This window comes from Rousettus aegyptiacus, unplaced genomic scaffold, assembly GCF_014176215.1.
Source record: "Rousettus aegyptiacus isolate mRouAeg1 unplaced genomic scaffold, mRouAeg1.p scaffold_m13_p_11, whole genome shotgun sequence".
NCBI lineage: Eukaryota > Metazoa > Chordata > Mammalia > Chiroptera > Pteropodidae > Rousettus > Rousettus aegyptiacus.
The window spans coordinates 82367805-82386031 of record NW_023416286.1 but is presented as its reverse complement, the minus strand read 5'-3'; the positions used below and the strand labels follow the sequence as shown (position 1 = coordinate 82386031).

Here is an 18227-nt window from a genome sequence, read left to right as displayed (position 1 = left end):
TTCATATACATTTTAACAAACATATTTCCAAAATAAATTGCTATATTCTGGTTGAAATAAAAATATAATTAAATTAAATTAAAAGTTATCTAATTTATAAATGTTTATGAGCAACAGTTTAAATGAAACTTGGAATTTATTTTGATTAACTATTATTTTAAATTAATAGCAAATATTATGTACAATATAGTTGTTGGTTCCAACACAATTGACTGAGATTGTGCAGTTTTTCTATTTAAGAAGATGCAAGGATCAGTAATCAATGTATATCACAGTCAAATTCTAAAGTCCTAAATTGCTGCTTAAGGGTATTATGGTCTGAAACCTACTCTCTGTTAATTAATAAAAACTATGCAATAAAAATAAAAAAAAATGTACATTTATATTGAACAGTAATAGAAAAATATGACCAGAGTTACAAAATTGCATTTTCGTCCCACTGGAACATTTTTAAAGCATAAGAAAAATTTGAAATTCTACTTAAAAAATACTAAATTTTTCCTTCTTATAACTTATGTATTTTCCAAATTATTAACCTTGCTTTCAAACGCTATATATTATTTTTCTAATAAAACAATTGATTTAACCAGCATAGCTATAGATATTGCAGTTCTCTGAGAAATAGCTAAATAGATTTCCAAATTCAAGAATTCATAAAATTCAGAAGTCATCATTGTTAGCATCATACTTTGATTGCTGATTCATTTATTGTACTATTTCATGCCTAGTAGTTATTCTGAAATGAGTTGTTATCAATCTTAGTAATAATCTTTGCTAAAACCATTTCCTCTTTGAGAGTAAATTGTCTTCTTCAACAGATGTGCCAGTCATGAATGTAAAATTTAACATATCCTTTAAAATACAGTTAGAACTAGTAATGGTAGGTTACGAATGTTGTACACTTACAATAATCAAATGATTTATATTAAACCTGAAATTATTTGCAAAACATGCATGATCAATAAGGATTATGGAAGGATATTAAATAATTACTGGGTTTAAATTCTAGGAAAGAGCTCATTAAATATTCTGGGTTTTAGGTTTAAAATCCTTTAAGACTATAGTTTTTAAATACTGTTTACTTTCATCTAAGTTCAAAGAAGATGAAAAACAATAAATGAGTCTCCTTTGTTTTCTGAAAACTACTTTATAATTATACTCTTTTCTGTCTGCTATTAAGTTATAAATATATTTAATTAGTTTTAGAAATATAGTTAAATTTGTTGTCCAATAACATCTTGATCATTTTTAAGAGACTAGTACCACTGGACTTTCATTTCTTAAGTTAAGCTTATATCTTTATTCAGATGAACAGCTAATTAATCGCTTTATTCTATATTTGAAATGGAAACTCATTAACCAAAAGATTCCCGTCTAAAGTGTTGATCTTTGAAAGTATTTACTTTGACCACATTCTTCAAACTATTTGACACTTTCTTTCCTCCTTTCCTTTCTTTCCATACTTAGGTGTACACATGTGTACACCCACCCACACACACACACACACCCTTCTGCCTTTACACCTTTACATCATCTTTCAATATCATCAAATAACTCTGTGGCTCCCCTGTGTCTCCCGCTTTATTATTCCTTCAAGGAATACCATGTTTTAGATTCTCACTGATATTCTTAATTCTTGTAGTAATACTTGAATAGTGTTACAGAATGTATATTTGTGGCTGGAAGGAAGAAAACACACACTCTCAGTAAGCATTTATTTTATTCCCCATAAAGAAGGCACAGAGACTCTACCCAAAGGCCAATATTTTGAAAACCACCTGTTTTCACTCAGGGCACTCTCTGCGTTAATAATATACATCCCTATCTAGTCCTCCTGCTTTATCATTGCTCCATGTTGGAGGTTGGCTGTGTCCCCCTAAAAGACAGGTTCAAGTCCTAACCACAGGTATGGGTACGTGACCTTATTTGGAAATAGCGTCCCTGGAGATGTGCTCATGTTAAGATGAAATCACACTGGAGTAGGGTGGCCCTACTATAATGATTGGTATTCTTATAAAAAGGACATTCGAACACAGGTACACAGGGAGACTGACATGTGAAGGCCAAGACTAGAGTGACACACAAAGTTAAGGAACATCAAGGATTGCCAGCAACCACCAGATGCTAGGAAAAAGCAGAAAAGGGTCGATCCTTCTCTAAGGATTTCAGAGAAAGCATGTTCCTACCAACATCTTGATTTCAGATTCCTATCCTCCAGAATTGTGAGAGAATAAGACTGTTACTTTAAGCCACCCCGTTTCTAGCAGTTATGGCAGCTTTCAGAAACTAACGTATCCACTTTCAATTCAATCTCAATAGAATAGCAGAAAGATCCTTTATCCACATAACATATCCTTAACACTGAGTGATATTTTTAATGCATATCAAATCTTGTCCCTTTTTTACTCAAAATGTTTCAGTATCTCCACAGTTTTCTTACAGTAATAGTCATTATATTATTATTTCTGTTGGGTTATATTTGCTATTATTTGTTCCTTATTATTATTTGTTCCTGGTCCTTGTTAGGTCTCTTGTATCAATCCCTAGACTTTTTGCCTTGCTCAGTCTGTTTTTAGCAGCTAGTCTTATTGTTATTAAAATATAGCTGGAATTTCATTTCCTGACAATAGCATTGTGAATTACTTGTGCCCGAAATATTTTTTGCTCAGATGTTCACGTGCTTAACTTTCTTACTTCCATCATTTGTGTAGTTGTCACTGCTTTTTCCTATACTACTTTAATCAGATTTTTTATCTTGTCAAATTTTATAGACTTTAATAAGTATTTTTTAAAAATATTTTTCTCCCTGCTAGAATGTATTTTTAAATATCATCTCAATTTTTCCTCTCTATTTTAGAACTGCTGCATCTAATACAGATCAGCCACTAGCTACATGTAGCTATTGAATCTTTTGATATTCAAAGTTAACACTTGCGGTAAATGGGAAATGACACCAGTTTACAAAATCAGTATAAAAAATAATGTAAACTATCTCATTAATACTTATATATTGATTGCATATTGAACTGGTAATACTAAATGTATCAAGTTAAATATACATTTATATAAATGAATATAAATATTAATTTCATTTAAAAAAATTTTGATGTCTCTTCTAGAAAATTTTAAATTGTATTTGTGTCTCATATTTCTAGCTTGTATTAAATTTCTCTTGGAAGACTGGTGATCTCGATGAGGCTGATCATTAGAGGCTGGGACAGGAGAGTAGGGAAGAGTGAATGCTAAAGTGCTCATGCTTCTTAGGAAACATTTATGTTTTGCGAAGGAATTTCTGAATGCGCTTAAGGAGTACATTACTTTGTAATGATTTTAATGACAATGTAAAGTCAGTTGGGGGCACATTTTAAGAAGATCTCAAATTAGAAACTGCTTATTTTGTGAGCCCAGTTTTATGAATTGAAATAGAATATGTGTATAAAAATGGATGTATTATAAATGGTATATTACCCCAAACAGAATGCATAGCTTTAAAATTGCATCTTAATTTCAAAAGTAATCTTTTTATGTTTCCTCATTTATTCAACTATGCATTATGGAATAAATCTAGCTTTGAAGTATGAGTGCACATGCGTTATGCTGCTAAAAGAGCTTTTGATCATCCGATGAACTAGACCATTAACCATCATCTCAAAATATAAGTGTTCAAAGGTTAGTCTATTATATGGATGGAAAGAGAAAAAAAATTGTGTTGTCTTTGAAGAGTAGGAGTAAAAAAAATGTCATTTCATCTTTACATTTCCAAAGCTAATGCACCGTCATTAAGAGTACATTAATTTTGGTGCTTTGATGGTACTTGCGGCTGTACCATGACACATATATACACACATATCAACGAATGTGCTTCAACCAAGAGGTGAAGTCATAGGTTATTCACCAAAATTTATTCTTCTCTCGTTCTATTGTTACAGCATTATAATTGGCCATAATTATAAATGGACATCTAATAGTAACTATATTTCTCAACCTATTTTCTGTGAGATATGACCTATGACTACTCTCTTGACAATGAAAAGTGAGCTAAATTGTGTATGACAATTTAGGTTACTTCTCTTTACCCTTCCACAACCTGGAAAGTAGACATAGAAATTCCAGTTTAATACCATGGACAAGGCTAATGCCCTGTGGTATAGCAGAACAACATGAAGTAAAGATCTTGGTTCCTGAATGAATGCATGAGGCAGAGCTGCCTTACCGACCTGGACCTCTTACCTTAGGACTGTTACAAAAAAGGCGAATCCCTAATATCTTTAACCCACTGCATTTTGGGACTTCTTTGTTAACAGCAGCTTATACTTTAAGCTACTTAATAAAATGTTGCATCTAGAAAATATCTTAAAAAGCTAAGAAGATAATAGATTTTGCAGTAGCTTATTATGTTATTACTATTTCACATACATATGCATAAGAAATATATTATATTCATTCTATTAAAATAATTTCCACTCCTGAAAACACTGTTCATCCACTCCTGATCACTGTAGCACAATGAAATCACCCAGATTCTAGTTTTATAAAATATTCTCACATCCCATTGAAAAATAATGTGTATGAATGTTCTATCCCCCACAAAATTTAATACGTTGTGTTCTAAATTTTAGCCTGTTTGCTCAAGAACTTCTGTGAGAGTTTCTTACCTCAATAATACCCAGTATACAAAGCCCTCTTTCCTGTGTATACTGAACAGGCAGTCTACCATTTGAGGGGGTGCAAATTATAAAGGTGAAAAATGGAGTTTGACAGTCATAAGGGTCTATCCTTAGGTTATACCTTCTATGTCCTTAGGCAAGTTATTTTCCTTTTTAGCAGGAAGTGAGGACATCACTAGCATCTGACCCAAAGATTGGCCCCAGATATTAGATAGGGTAATTGATATAAATTGTTAAGCATAGTAACAGACACATAACAAATTAAAAGCTATCTATGATAATATTTGCATACATTTCCCCAAAATATGATTTTGTATTAGGCTGCTTTTTAAATCAGCAAAATGTTAAGAATTTTTGATAAATTATTTAATAAGATCTCAAAATATCTTGTTTCAGTTAACTCAGGCTACTATAGCAAAATGCCATAAATGGCATGGTTTATGAGAAACCAAAATTTATTTCTCAGTTTTTGAGGCTGAAAATCTGAAATCATGATGTCTGCACTTTGGGTTCTGGTCAAAGCTATCTTCTGGGCTGCATACAGCTGACATCTCGTTGTATCCTCATGTTGCAGAAAAAGAGAGCTGGCAAACTCTTGGCTGACTCTTATAGGGGCACGAATCCTATTAATGAGGACTCTGCCTTTGTGGCCTCGTCTAATTCTATTTACCTCTAAAGACCCCCACCTCCTAATACCATCACGATGAAGGTAAAATTCTAACATATGAAGGTTTGGGGGATACAAACATTCAGTCTGTAACATATCCCACCTGAAACATTTTCTGCCTATATCTATTAGTTGAAAATTCTCTTTCTGGAGATCCTGATTCAACTGTTCCAAGTCTTTTTTATTTCCTCCCTCTCCTTTTCCCATCACAGTGAATCAATCTCCATAATATTAGTCAACACATGCTTATTTAATATGTAATAGATTAACAGACTTGTTGCAGGGAATATAAAGGGAAACAAGAAAGATTCGTACTCTCATAGAAATTACGGGATGTAAATATGAAAAATTAACTTAAGGTTTTATGCTCATGTTAATTTTCACTGTCATTTTGTGTTATATTTACTGATGTGAACATATGATAAGTTTTGAATAAATGTATATAACCCATGCACTTTGAGGAGTTTTGATAAATGTAAATAACCCATAACCAAAATCAAGATATCGAAAATTTCCATAGTGATAAAGTTTCCTTTATATGATCCTTTATAGTTAATGATTTTCAACCCTGGGGACATGCAAACAGTTATTTGCTTTTGATTTCTATATTTTTATCATTTTCACAATGGTATGTTAGCAGAATCATATAATCAATAGTTTCGTGTATCTGTTTTATTTCACTTAGCAAAATACTTTGATATTTTCACCAATGCAGCTGCATTTATTTTTATTTTATATGTTCTCCTATTGAATTGGCATGCTATAATTTATTTATCCATTCATCAGTTGGTAGATATTTGGGTTCTTTCAAATATGTGGCTGTGTGAAGCTGCCACAAATATTGATGGAGAGGTCTTGCAAATGTGTGCATCTGTTTCTCTTGGACATATAACTAAGAGTAGAATTGCTTGGTCATGTAATAGGTGTATATTAAGTTTTAAGAGACTATCAAATTTTATTCTTAAGTGGGTGATTAACTTTTCATTCTTACTGAGAACACGTGAAAGTACCCTTTGCTAAATGTCTTTGTCATCCCTTTTTATCATTAGATTTGATTTTGATTTTGTTTATCTTTGATTTTACTTTGGATTTTTCCCAATCCAGTAGATAAGTAATAGTATCCCAATTACTTTTAATTTTCATTTCCCAAATGAATAATAATATTAAGCCTCTTTCCATATGCTTAGTTGCCATCGCTGTTTATACAAAACTGTAAGCCTTTTAAAATTTTTTTTATACATTTTTGCTCATTTGAAAAGTTTTGTAATTTTTCATCTCAGCTTGCGATAGCTTTCTTTATATATCACAGGTGTCAGAATAGAATTTTGATTTTTTTCTCCAGTCTATGGCCTGTTTATTCATTTCTTTAACAAGGTGTTTTAAGAGCAGACATTTTTATTTTTCAAAGTCCAATTTATCATTATTTTCTTTCATGGTTCATGCTTTTTGTCCTACCTACAAAATCTGTAACCTAGGCCACAAAGATTTTCTCCTTTATTTTTTAAATCTTATTTTTCCAGACAGTAAATTTAGATCTATAAATCACCAACTTAATGTTTGTACAAGGATTAAAATTGGGGTTGATTCTTATCTTTTACCCAGGTTTATCCAGATGGTCCAGTATAATTTTTTTCTTAAAGTAATCTCTTGACATTATAATAATTTGACAACATTCTCACTTGTTAATTGATGATATGTATGTAGGGTTTTTTCAAGGCTATACATTTAATTTTATCGATCTATTAGTTGATCTTTACACTAATTTTATGCTGTCCTTATTAGGATAATTTTCAAAATTGCCAACTTCATTTATTATTGTTAGTGCATTTTTATGTATTCTGTATTTGAAATTTTCTAGAGTCATTATAAGGTATATGTATAGACGGTTATATTTGTTTTCAACCTCTACGATTGTCATTTCCTTTTCTTGTTTTATTGTACTAATACCTCCAAAACATATTGAATAAGAATGTTTCATTGATTCCATTCAGTCATAGCAGGAAATCAGTTTTTTACCATTAAGTATATTTTAAGCATAGATTTCTTATAGATGGCATTTAGGTTGAAGAAATCCACTTCTATTTTTTGGTGAGAGTTTGAAGTTAAATCAAAGTTGATTTCTAAGGAATGTTTAAGAAATCTTTCCTGTATTCTTATAAATATAGTGTTTATTCCTCATAATAATTTAAAAAATAATTTTGGCATCTGCATACTTCTAATCTCATAAATTAACTTAGGAAGGGTTTCTCTTTTAGGTTTTAGGGAGATTGTATAGAATTGGCAATATTCCTTTATTACTTTTGGTATAATTCACAGTAGAGTTATTTAGTCATAGAGTTTTATTTGTGGGAAGATTTTTAACTTCAAATTTAACTTATATAATGAACATGAGGCTATTCAAATATATACATATTCAAATACAAATAAAATATCTGAATGTAATACCTATTTATATATAAATAATATGTATCTAGAAAGATGGAAAGTGGGAGAGAGAACTATTGGAAGGTTTGTTGTGTTTTTCATATGTATTGGAATGTCATCAATTTCTAACAAATTTCACAAATATAAGATAAATATTATATGTCCTATTACATATCTTATCTCTTTAGTTTTTTAATAATTGAAAATAGTAAGCTATATGATATGAACTATATGATAATATAGTAATAGTTTTCAAAACACTTGTCATCTTTAAGGTTTTAATGGACAAAACATTCTACTTCAATTAAGTTTATGTTAGTCACATATAACTTAATTCTGGGACTATTAAAATGCAAAATTTGAACAAGTTTTAGGAAATTTATATATACATTTTTAATAGAAAATATAGTGAAAATATTTAATATATATACTAAGAAATAATAGGTTACTTAAATTTTTATTTCATTAGTTCCTATTGCAGCTTCAATAACTTACCACGAACTCAGTGACTTACCACAAATTTATTATTTTACAGTTCTGTAAGTCAGAAATCCATTGTAGGTCTTTCTGGGCTAAGTCACTTTCTGGAGATTCTATGGGGAAAACCATTTTCTTGCCTTTTCCAGCTTCTAGAGGCTGCTCGGTTTCCTTAGCTCATGGCCTCCTTCCTACATCTTCAGGACCAGGAACTCTGGGTCGAGTTCTCACACTGCCAGTGCCTGACTCTCTCCTTCTATTGCCTCTTCCACTTTTAAAGATCCTTGTGATTAATCAGGGCACTGTCTCCATTTTAAGGTCATCTGATTAGCAACCTTATGTCCATCTGCAACCTTAATTTTCCTTTGCCATGAAATCTGAAACAGTCATAAATTTAAGCACTAAGATATAGACACTTTGGAGAGCTTTTACTCTTTCTACCACACCTTTTCAACAAAAAAGAAAAAAAGAATTTAAAACATTAAGTGGTTATCATAGACATAATAAAAATGAACTAGCTGATAGCTAAAAGCAGTAAGAATACTGAAAGGATACTATAAATGGAGAAGGAATAGAGAACATGAATCTCTGGAGGAGCATAAAATACATAAAGGAAAGCACTTTTTACTCTAAGTGTTATGATAGACTGAAAACACTTCAAATTTATCACAGTATAGCCTTTGTAGAGTGAATATGTATAAATACATTTATGTAATTACCGTTTCGTGATGGCTCAGGAGTATCTGCTAATGCAACGATAGGGATGATCCAATAGACTCTTATTTAAGATGAACCTCTTATTTTCATTTCATAATTATCACATTATTTCAATTACATTTCCATTTATAACATTGTGCATATTTGAATAATATTGGCATTCTATGACTCTCATTTCATAACTTCTTTGTCTCTTTGTTCTTAGATTCCGTAAAAGCAGGATAAAAAGGAAAATGTCTTTAAAACTACCATTTGTATATTCAAGCAGAAGAAACAGAACTCTGGAATGTAGCCTCAAAATCGACTATGACTAAATTGTAGAATTTCAACAAATCACTTAATATCTTCGGGTTCTTGCTGTCATATCTGTGAACATAGGAATATCATAGTAAATTATTCCTGCATCATTGCGGTTTAGCAAGAAACACAGAACACACTCAGATTGGCTAATTTGAAGGGAATGTAATCAATTGAATAGTTGTTAATAAAGGGAAACCAAAAAGTAGGAGGTTAATGGATGAGATAGTGGGAGTGTCTTTATTCTTTCAGCTAGGCATAAAGAGACCAGATGTAAATTTGGACATGGACAGATCTGTGAGTGGAAAGGACAACTTGATAGAAATTCAGGAACGTGACTTTCAGTCAATAGTCAGAGCCAGATCTCAGTAGATGGTAGGCCAGGAAAACACACAGCCCTGCTTCACTCTTTACCTTCTCTCCAACAGTCTGCTCCCTTACTCCAACATCTAATGGTATGTGACCTGGGCAATTTACTTAATCTGTTCGAGGTTTAGTTCTTTATAATAATTTTATTGTGAGTTTTAAATATTTGTAAATCATTCAAACTGTGTTTAGCCTTTAATAAGAACTCAAGAAGTGATGATCATAGTTTTTATTAGAGGTGTTATCATTACATGCTTGTGGTTATGGGAGATTATTTTAGAACAGAATAATAAAATTGTCATGGTAGGGCATCAGATTGAAAAAGGAGAAGTAAATAATTAGAAATAAATTAGTGTATTCAGTATTGAGTAGTTAATATATGTCGAGAACTTTTCTGGGCATTGCAAATAGTACATGGCACTGGGTATACTTTCAAGTTAAAATTGAAGATAGTATATGGCAGAATTGAATTTTGAACAAAGCAGTTAAACTGGAAGGTAAAATAATCAATTTTGTATTTTTCTAAGAGAGCTGCAGAAGCAGCTTATATGATGAATATAATGAGGGAGGGAGTTACTTGGAAAATCAGTTAGCAAAATATATGACAGTCAAATCACATTTCTCTCTAACAAGAGGACAAATCGTTGGCTATCACCAATCTGAGAGCCAATACCTGAGAGAAAGTATCAGAAAAAAATTAATCAAAGTAACAGTGTCATACATTTTTAAAGTATAGTTTTTCTTTCAGAATTATTAAAGCTGCTCTATTGCCTTGAGAATTCCACACAAAATGAATTCAAAAGAGTAAGATATAATCCTTGATTTCTTTTGTGAGCTCCACTGATGGGGAAGATACAGTTATATTGAATTGCATTATTTTGCACATCTTTGATTTTGAGCATTTCAAAAAGAATAGAAAGTTTAAATTAAATAAATCATTACTTAAAAAAATTTTGAGTAATACATGCTATTCTTAAAGGATTTTATAAAGGATGCCTACAGTTTTGTACAAGAAACTGTCCTTGAGCAAACAAACAAACAAAAAAAGTATAACCAAGTAGACAGGCGAAGTTCTTCCTGTCTCGCTCTTTACTTGGCTCCTGCAGTTAGTACACAAAAACCAGCTCGTACACACATATGTGACATAGGGTTAGAAAAGAGTACATATTATAAATAATTTTATTTAGAAGGCTTGTGCAGTTATCTGTGAAATGTTATAATGCCATTAAAGAGAAACACATCAGATGGTACAGAATAAATTAGTATTATATAGTGTGGAATAGTGAAAAAAAGAGGTAATGACATAATCAAGGGTTTTAGTCATTGTTGGAGCTTCAGGGTTTTAACACAGTGGTTTAAATACATGGATAGTAAAGCTAGATTTTGGAATTTAAATCATGACTTCACAACATGCAGCCTAAGCATGAAAATTTGCGCAAGCCACTAATCCTGGCTGTACATCAGCTTCTCCATATCTAGAATTGGAGTCATGGTCAGGATTTAATATAAAACACACATAAGAGTGTTTTTTAGTATTTAATGTGTCTTCTTTGGTTGTTCTTTTTATTGATATAAATATACTGTCTTAGAAAGCAAGCGCTATAGTGGTTCCCTCCCCTTTACAGATTATTCCACCTTCTTTGTTTTCAAAGACAAGTCACATAACCCTTAAAGAATGTTTCTTCATCTGCAAAGTATGTGTAAGGGATAATATTTAGTATCCTTCAAACTGTCAAAATCTCTAATGATTAAAAACTAAAATAAAATACAGACCCTTTATCCTCAGTATTGTTGATATTTTGAGAGGAACTTGTAAAGGAGCTGTAAATCTGGGAAGATATCTAAATGCTCACTGAAGCTGGCAAATCCACTTGGATTTGACTTTCCCTTCAAAGTAAATTCTGATGCTTTGGCTATTTGTGTCATGTTATGCATCTGCTGATGGACGACTCAATGTTTAAATGGTAATGCCATTATGCAGACATGCATGCACATACATTGTACACGCATGCATGCATACACATGCATACACACGCACAGACACAAGAGTCACGATTGTTTTTTTCTTTGCTGACTTGGGAGGTTTTGTAGAAACGGCCATATTAAAACTGAGAAGTTAAAGGTAAAATGTAACAGTTTGTCACAATTATGTTTCATATTGGCAGGTGTTCTGAACTTTCTGTTTGATAACTAGACATATAAATTTCAGTTCTTAAAGCTTTGCAGCCAATTTAAGGGCTCATTTATTTCACTGACAGCAAGATATATGTGCAGCCTGGCATACTAGATGTCTGGGGCCAAAATCGGCACTTTGTTGCTTGCTTGTCTCACAGGAAGTAAATAGTAGCAATTTTTCAGCATAGGCATACTAGCACAAGGTGTTTAGCAAATAAATGAGCATAAGATGACCTGTGGTGTCCTGAAATTACTAAAATTCATGAATAATAAAATGATCTATAGATTGTTAACAGAGGGCTACAGCACAGGCTAATTTGCAGCCAGTGAAGCTTTGCAGGATAATTTATAACTTTTGAAAATTTAATGACTTCATCAATTTTTACCTATTTTTTACCAATATAATCTCCTGAATATCACTTTTAGCTATGATTTCTTTGTAATAAAATATATGAGATACCTACATGTTTAGGTTATTAAAATTAAGGTTGCTTTATTTAGATTTCTTGATCGTTTAATACAATTCAGAAAATAATAGAGAAAACTTTAGTGTTTGTGTTTTGTTTTAATAAGACAGTTTTATGAAAAGATATACATAACTTTGTATACATAACTATTTATGTAGCTTGATGCTATTAGTTCAGGGGCATATCATTTCACTTTTGACAACTAAGTTTTTCACTTTGAATCCAAGTATCAACACCAAAGCATTTTTCTTCTTTGCAAATGTCAACGAAAAAATACTTTTAAACAACCGTAAAAATATATATGCCTTCTTAAACTCAAATTAGCTGGAGAATATTTTAAATAATTCTTAAAAAACAGTTAATAAATATTGCTTGAACTTTAGTTTCATATTCTTTCATCCAATGACATAATTTCTTCAAAATACCAGATTATATCTGCATATTTTTTTCTTACACTATTGACATTTTATAATTAATTTGCTTAGATTGTTCAATTGAATATGACTTTATGATACTTTTTTGGGGGGAATTTTCTGGTAGTAGAAATTAAGAACTTTATTGTTACCTATATAGGAATGATGTGACTTTTTATAGATAGGTCTGCATTCTTCAGATTTTCTGCATATTGTAGAATTCATTCATTGAAGATAGTCTGGCTATTACCAAAATCCAAACCTATTTCCTGACAATGTCTAAACAAGTTGGTTGACAAACTGGATTATATAGGCACTATCAAAATGGAAAGTGAATATAAAGCAATAAAACTATTTTCATTTGTCGTACATAAAAAGAGGAATGTAATTCAAGAGGAAGTATTGCAATTGCATTTAGAATACTTGTATCATGTAAATATGGCATGTTGATGTATTTATTATGTGTATATTCTTTAGATTTTAGTTTTTATGGAAATTTTAGTAACTGTTTTTATTATTTTTATTTATCATAGTTAAGCAGAATGTATATTTATCTACAGTTTTTGTTTGAAGATTTTTTGTTTCGAAAAATATTTAATTTCTGTTAAACAAACATAAAGATTAATTCAAATCATTTGTAGTCTTTCAATAAAATTTTATTTCTTTTATTAAACAGAATTAGAATCTACACTGCACAATGTTTAATAACTATAAATTTTAATCTATTGTGTATTATAAATATACATACAGTACTAATATTAGTGTGTTGCTACTCTGATCTATGAACTATAGTATTTTACACATTATTTCATTAGCTTCTCATGACTTTGCGATATATGGATTAATATTGCAATGTATATGCTAGCTAATTGAGGCTAGTAGGTAAAAGAAACCTTTATAAGGTTCTACATATATTGAATGCAAGAACCAGCATTCAGATTCAATATGTGTTCTTTCCAAAGAACTACAAGTTGTCCCAAGATTCATCTGAAATAAGTATGCACTTATTTATAGTGGTATGTTTATGATATGTTTTAAAATAATAACTTTTTAAAATATAAATAACAGGATTCATTATTTATTTTGGCCAAGGGGACAGCTGATCATATATCCTCACTGTGAACCTCTATAATTTACTTTCAAAAAAGATGAAAGTTTTAAAAAATATATTTTTTGTACCTGTTTGTCATTAACATTGCTCACCAACATAAAAATGACAGAATGTTCCTAGGGATAATCCTAAGTACACTGTTAATTTTTTGAGTGTAATCAATTAATTTATTTTTAATTTTTACAAATATCCAGTTTTTAAGAATATCCTTATTTTATTAAAGCTGAAGTAACCAATGCCTAAGTTGTCAAAGGGAACTAAATAATCAGAGTTCATTAAACAAACATCAGAAAAACTGCTAAAGCTTTAAAATTTGAATAATCCTACCTTCTAACCAAAAATTTATAAAGAGCAAGAATAGGACCCAGGCTCAAAGATTACATTATTGTAAATATTAGACTTAGCCTGTTGAATAACTGATTCGTTCTCTGCTTTCAAGTTCTAGAAGAGGTAGAATTTAAATGACACTTAGATATGAGAGCCTCTGCTGCCACAACTGCATCAAGATCCTGCCCAGAAGTCAAACCATTCACCACACCTTTCAAAACACACAGACACACAGATACGCACACAGACACACACACAGACACACAGACACACACACACACACGCACACACACACACACACGTGCTTTCTAACACTCAATTTGAGGAATTTTTTTAATATTTAGTTTTTCACATTTCACAGATGTGCTTTAAATATTAATGGAAATGTCTTAAATGATATTTTACTAATGAGTCAACAAAAAAAGGGAGAATGAAAACTTCTCACAGGAAAAACAGGTGAGTATTTAAGGGTTCTCACATACCAAACAGTATTTAGTGACAGTTCATCTTATAAATCAAACTGATTGTGATATTTTCTTTTACATCAAACATTAGTATATTGGTATGTCCATTCTACCTGGAGGACACATTTCTCAATATGTATTACTTATTCAATTACATTCTTCATTTATTTGTACATATCAACACAGCACCTTAAAATGGCACAGCTTGCCTGTGAAAAAAATCAGCTAAGATTAAATAAATACCCAAACTAAGTTGTTGATCACTAATAATTCACTCAGATCACCTCAGTTCTAAATTTTCTTTCTGACAAGCCACATTTATACTGCATAACTTTTGGCAAATGGAAAAATAAGTTATTAAAAATAATCTAGAATAATTCAATTTGAAATTAATTGCTTTATTTTCAACATATTTTGAAATTAATTTTTTTACCTCTAAATTGACTTCTCTCCCCCTTCTGCTACTTCTTTCTCTCGCTCACCCCACCCTCTACCTCTCCCTTCCCTGCTTTCTCACCCTCCCCTCTTCTCCTTCCGTGTTTTAGAAATTTATTAGTATTTTTTGCAATATAATTATTTTTAAATGCTCTAATTCTCACTCAGTAGTCTCTTCATTTCATGGGAATTATAATTAGAGTACTTTAGGACGATCACATGTACTATATGGTATTCACCAATGCCTAGATTGCTACGATAAATTTTATTAGTTTGTAGTGTTTGTGAATGAAAAGAATTGCAGCCTAGGGAATTAAATAGCGAGAACATAAATGAGATTATCATATTAATTCTTATCTTCCCCCCCACTATTCCAAATGATAGTATAAGAGATAGCAGAAATTTAGGGAAGCACAAGAGAGTTGACTGAGGTAAATAAAAAGTGTCCAGAAAAGTAAGTATAAAAAGTTGGTCACCAAAATAAAGATCAAGTGGTTTTGTTGATCTTCCCCACACAAATCACCAAAATGGTGTTGGATCTCCTTGTCCCACAGATGAACCTCTTCAATGAAATTAATTTTCTATATATCCTTATTCAGTTTATGTATCTTTTATTATTATTATTACTATTATTATTATTATTATTATTATTATTAATGCCTACAGTACCTGGTCTTCCTAGATAGTCTCCCATCCAAGTGCTAACTAGGCCCAACCCTGCTGAGCTTCCAAGATCAGACATTGGGCTTGTTCCAGGTGCCGTGGCCGTAGACCATGGACAATGGCTCCACTGGGGCTTGAACCCAGGACCTTCGTGTGTTAAGAAGGCATGCTAACCGCTACCCTATGGAAAAAGGTCTTTAATTTGACTCCTTATTCACCCCTGATGTCTGAATGAAAATTTTGTCCTACCTTTGACAGCTATCTGTACAGCTACCACTCTGCTCTGGCACAGGGCCATGAACTCCAAGCATAAACTTTCCACTTCGGTCATCCTAACACAAGCATTATCCTTATATTTGTAAATCCTTATGCTCTCATAAAGGAAGTCTCCACGTGGTCCTTCTCACTAGGCTTGAAGTGAAGCAGTGGTGTTATACTTCACTTCCATTGAAGGGTAGTGAATATTACACTGATGACTCTCTAAAATAATTGTACTTTCTTCAAATCTTCAACCATCATCTTTACAGTCAGTGAAGAAGGTGAAAATTAATATAGGTGGAACAATATTTCAGTTTCTTACTTTGCCCCGATGATTGCAGCATTTTGCTTCAAAATGAGGTGACCCAGGTGCTTATTTATTTTTCGTATTTCTTTGGTCTCAGCTAAAAGTGAGACTGAAGTTGTTATACATATAAAATGATAAATCATATGCCTTAATATGTTATTACTATTTTAAAAGGCATTTTAATAAATTATATGTAGTTTTAGAAAACTCTCATGCTATTGCTTCCTTCCTCAAATTTGTCATTTCTCCAGTACCTAAGAAAAGACTTTGAGCTTGAGATCACTCAACTATATTACAGCATTGAAAGAAATTTTAGAGTAGCCAACAACCCCTTCTTGGTGAAGACTATATTCAGCGACTCTTTGATACAGGGGTATACAATAAGAGCCTGGCTTCCTTATCCCAACTCAACTACTTTAAAAGGCCATCCCAGCTACAGAACAAGTCAGGTTTGAGGCCTAAGCACAATCTGTGCTCTGTTGAATCCTGATCTTTCCCTTACTGTCCTAGGAGAGGGATGGATCACCAGTAATCTCTCTAATAAACAACTTGTATGCTAACCTCACATTTCAGGGTCTGCTTTCCAAAGAACACAGAGACAGAGTTAATTGTCCCAAAACACAAACTTTACAATACTAAGAGGTTAATTCAAAGAAAATCCTTAAATGTTTTGTGAAGGAATCTTTTAAATTATTGATCAGAATGGCTGTTGAAGCAAACGAACTTACTATACCCATCTATGTTAAAAGTTTGAAGTGTTTTTTTTTTTTCTCTAAAGAGTACACTGAAAACAAGTATGAACAATTTTATATGTGACATGTTATGACATATATTTCCTAAGTTACACCAGTTATTTTAATGCTGAATATGTATATTACATTCTTTATATATGTGGTATTATATAGTATTATATGATTTAGATACTATTTCTTAAGTAACGAGCTTTTTTTCATAATAATTTTCAACATACTATAATTTTCATTATATGAATAAAGGCATGAAAAAAGAATCATGGATATGTTTACATTGGATTTTTAAAGTGAATATAGAAAAATATTTTTTCTGAATATAAAAATAATGGCATGAAAAATAAAAACATAAATAAGAAAAGAATTATTACATAACTGAAAATATAGATTGGTTTTTATATGTGAATATATATGTTTAGTAACTTATTTTTTTTTTTTACAATTAATGACATATTATAATGCACTGTAGTGATTTTCCATGCAATGCATCTTCTTGGTGAACATTTTACTTGCCCCAAATATGGATATACCATATTCTTTCAAAATTTTTCACTATTCTTATTAAAAATCTGCAACAAAACTTTGTACCCATTCTCTTCAGAAGTTTATATAAAACTTCCAAAGTTTACATAAACTTTGAAAGTTCTATTGAATTGACCTTTAAAAAAAAAGGTTTATGTAATTTCAAAGGTAAACACTTTGGAGAAATAGTACAAAGGACTTTGGTATACCTTTGCATAAATTTACCCACAGTTAAAGTCAAAGTGTGGATGAAACCGGAGATGATAATGTGATTGGAGGCAGTTTAAATATGTAGTGTGTGTGCGCGTATCACTACACACACACGCGCGCACACACACACACGCGTATATAAATATACATATATATATACACACACATATATATCACTATGCAATTTTTTTTCTTTTTTAAGGAGTGTAATTTATAATGTCTTATGGATGTGTCCTAATTTTTAAAATAATATTATAGATAGATTTAGAAATAACATATTCCAATGTCAGTAGTCTTTTGGGCAAATAATGCTGGTTCACTTGCATATTCAAATGTGAAGAATTAATTTGGACCTGTATCTCACACTATATATAAAAAATTTACTCAAAATAGATTTAAGAATTAAGTATATAACCTAAACTATAAATCTCAAAGAAGAAAAATTAGGTATAAATTTTTGTGTCCTAGGATCGAGAAATGTTTTTTCCAAGGCACAAGCAACAACAACAAA

At 31.3% G+C, this 18227-nt stretch overlaps 1 pseudogene; it reads right to left on the bottom strand.

Annotated features, from left to right (window-relative positions):
* The window catches only part of LOC107512030, a 32540-nt pseudogene extending 16539 nt beyond the window's left edge, over positions 1-16001 (bottom strand).
* Between the last annotated feature and the right edge of the window lie 2226 nt (positions 16002-18227).